The following is a 4,135-nucleotide window of genomic DNA, read 5'->3' as shown; positions in this document are numbered from 1 at the left end:
GCCAGCATGTCTGATACCAATACGTTTGATCTAAGTTTGATGAAAATGTAAAGATCAAGATTTTGATCTTTACGTTTTTGTGTTTTTTTGGTCTGAATTGTTTATTTCAAACCTTGGACAGAAAATGTATAGATACATTTTGCTCAAATGTATCTAAAATGTGTTAGAGAGATCTATTAAAATGATCTGACTTGGTATTGAGATCAATATTATGGATCGATTCGACCACCTCTAGTTTTYAGGCGTACCAACTTCTAATATTATTCAATTGCCCTTTTAATTTGTTTTTCTGTACAAATGTTTCTTAGTTGCTGCTGTGATGTGTTTGRACATTTTTGGACTTCTGTTTTCTACTTAGTTATACCAGGTATGCAAATATTTTCCGCTACTCAGCTTTTCTATACCAACCATAAAATTGAAGGTTTTTTTGTAGATTCTCCCTCGAAAATCAAAAACTATGACTTCCATATAAAATCCCCCCAACCTGAATTATTGAAACTCTGCAACGCTAAAAGCTTTAGATAAATAGTCCAAAATCTGATGGTGATCATGAAGAAAACACGCTGCTATAAATTCAGTTCATTAGCAGATGCTTGACACTCAGAGGTTTTTTTGTCACCTGGCTGCTAAGTGCTACATTAGCCACCTGCAGGTTTAGATGGATTACTGTGATAGTAAGGTGGCAATCATTTCAAGGTTTTTATTAAATGCATGAAAGACAGCGCTAAAAATATTCTCTGGACTCATCACATTCAGGACTGAAAAATAACCTAAGAGACTAAACACAAAGGAACGAACTAACATGGCGACACCTTAGTAACRATAATAAACAGAAATGAAATGAACATGGACAGACCTGCAGAACAGAAATAACATCCAACAACCTTCACTGTTCAACCTATAAAGTYCTTATTTCCTTCCCTGCCTACAAACCRTCCTCAAAATTAGTCATACAATCATTAATTAGACAACAAATAATAATAACAGCATCATAATCTTCCTCTTGGCATCTTTTTTTTAACTTTGCCTTTGAACAGTGTGTAGATTCTGAGTGGACAATTTGTCTTGCCGTAGAAATGATTAATGTGTTTTCATTCCTGCAGTTCCCCTCATCAGTACGGACTTGACATCAACATAGTTTTAACGGTGAACTTTTTTGGTAATCTTTGCTGTTTATTAGAGATACCGGTTTTAAAACCCCAATAAAAAAAGGTCTTAATGAAGCTTCAGATTAAAAATGAGTTTTATGGAAGTCGGTTTTTGATAGCCAGTGATTCTGGTTGGGTTATGGACAGTAAAGCCATTTAAAGGAGCTGATGATTCGCTAGATCTGTATTCCGATTTGAGGATGATGTATGATCGTCTCCAGAGCCCCACTGAGTCCGCTGTGTCTCTGTAGCGTCATGTTTACTTAGCTCAAGGATCCCTGCACAAACGTGYATGGATAGTTAAACATTATACAGTCCAGGTGTTGCTTAGGTGTGAGCAATTTAATCGGTTTATCCGCAGACAATGTGTTGTGAGTGCGTGGATGTGTGTGTGTGTGTATCGGTTTCCCTCACAGCTTCCCGGCACAGAAGCTCTGAGAAGAAGAAAGATGTTGCATGCAGGGAAGTCTGCTTCATCTGTCTCAATGAGAGCCTGTTATGGACAGTCTGGGCAGAGGGAGCCTCCTGCAGAGGGATCAGCGGCTCAGAGAGGASAGGAGGTGCACATGAATGCAGTGAAACAGCAGGAGCTCTTCTTACACATGAGCTGGTGACCTTTTCTAGCTCTGCTCCATTTCACCACATAGAAGACGCTAAGCACTGCATAACACCGACGTGACATTATTCTGTACTTTAACAGCCCCACTCTTCCCGTCTTCAGATTCAGTTCTGACAGATCAGACCTGCTCTTGTTTGTGAAGGACTTTTACTTCTCCACTGTTCGGTCTGCTGCTCCACGTTGGGAAACATGCGACCTTCAGTTCCACTGCAGGTGGAAGGTACAGATAGAGATCAGGAATATGAAACAAAAAAAAACATGTTTCCCTCCTGCTTACTGTTGTATTCACGTTTCCATGACTACAGCTCAGCTGAGGCAAATTCAAACCCTCATTTTACTTCCAAGTATTAAACAATTATTGATAATTATCTTATTTTTTGGCTAGTCTGCAACCTGTGATGGAGTATTAGGGTCATTTTAAGCAAAATATAAAATAAAATAAGAATATAATCACATGACAATAAACTTCCTGTGTTATAAATAACACAGGAATAAGGTTGTAGAATTTCAAGAATAAAGTCATATTACAATTTTATTCTTGTGCGAATTTGTCGAGATATTATGACTTTATTCTTTTATTATTTCAACTTTATTCTCGTACAACTTTATTCCTGTGATGTTATGACTTTATTCTTGTAATTTTATATGTTGCATTTCAGTCTATCATTGTGGCCCCAATTCTCCATCATAGTAACCAACATATTTATTATTATAATTATTGTTTTTATTTGGTAAACCTCTGTTGGATGTGAACCAATGAAGCCTTGGATTCATTTAACAACACAGTGTTTAGATCTGGGTTGGAGTCAGCATGGCATGTCAGGTTTTTGTCAGGAAATGGGTTAAAGTGGAAGTAAAGCTTGGAAATGTTTTCTTTTGTCAGAGAGAATCTTGAAAAGATTTTAAGATATTAGTCTAATGAAGAGCATAAAACCCAAAGTAATGACAATCTGAGCCTGGAAAGCAATTAATTCAATGTGATTTAATGTCTTGACTCAGAAACTTCTTGTCAGCCAAAGTAAGATGGTAATCAATGAGGTTTAGAGAAAAGGTCTTATTGCACAGAATGGAAATTCAAAGTGATGACAAACCAAACAAGAAGATCACTTGGAAACTCTGCAGCAAAATATCTCAACTAAACCAGGAGAAGCAGGGAAACCTCTGTGTTTTATTCTGTTCAAAGGTTAAAAAAAAAAAATCTGCATTCGAAGGTTCACAAGTTAACACGCTCTATTTCATTCTACCATTCTCCATTTCAAGGGCACAAATGACAATGTCACTGTCTATTTGCCATTTCACAGGGTTGTTATGTGAGGAAAATGAAATCTTGAAATCTTTCCGTCATATTAAGGTTGCCCGGCAACAGACAGAGACTCATTTCTCCTGATCAGGAGACAGTCCATTATATCTGTCAGTAGATGTTTGTGTTTCCCTGATGTAAATGTGGGGAAAAAAAACAAAAAACATGTTTTTAAAGAAATCTAAAAATACATTTGTTAAAACGGTTGCCAAGTTTCTCCTTGCATGACATGAATTACATGAATTGTCCCGTAATCAGACAGATGTTTATCTTTGTTATTCTCTTTGCTCATTGTAAGTTTCCTTTTGGTGAAGTTTTTATTAAAGTCTCTTTCATCTGCGTGCTTTCTGCTTTTGGGTCGTCCTTAACAACCAAACATGATACKTTAGCAGTCAAACCTCATCTTAGATTAATCAGATTTGATCAAATCTGATAGCGGATGTGAACTCAATTAGACCGAATGCTGGCACTGGACCAAAAAGTGGCTAATGAAAGTAACTGTAGCTGCTTATTACAGCTATTAGTTTTTGTTGCATTTCCCTGTTTAATATTACGAGTATACATCACACAGAAGGTRGGTGAAACTAACACGATTCTGAATTTTTACGTCACAAAAACAGATTTTGTTTTTGCTCCAGAATGAGACTGAGCTGTAGAGCGCCACTGGAACAATTTATGATTCCTAATCTGCAATATAAMAATATTGATATCAGCAGCTTCATAAGATAATCACTTTCTGGCATCGAACAGGAAGAAATTGAAAATGTTTCTATCATTTAGCAGAAGTGCTGGTGTCGTCAGTAAAAGTTGAATTAAAAACTTTTAACATTGGTATTTTCTTCTAAACCATCTGTCTAACTTATCAAGTGAACTCCACAGAGGAGTTTTCTTCACGGTACATGGAAATTAGAGGGAGACACCAGGGGTCATGCTGAGACGGATCGGAGCAAAGTAGAAGCAACCAGGCAGCACAAGGCGAAACCATCAGGGAGGCTGTAAAACAGCAGGAATGTTTTTATATAACCCACTGACAGGCACACAGATTGTTCTCGAAACATGTCAACATGG

The sequence above is a fragment of the Poecilia reticulata genome, linkage group LG19 (assembly GCF_000633615.1).
Source record: "Poecilia reticulata strain Guanapo linkage group LG19, Guppy_female_1.0+MT, whole genome shotgun sequence".
Taxonomy (NCBI): Eukaryota; Metazoa; Chordata; class Actinopteri; order Cyprinodontiformes; family Poeciliidae; genus Poecilia; species Poecilia reticulata.
The sequence above is the reverse complement of the archived record's forward strand: the minus strand, read 5'-3'. Positions refer to the sequence as shown.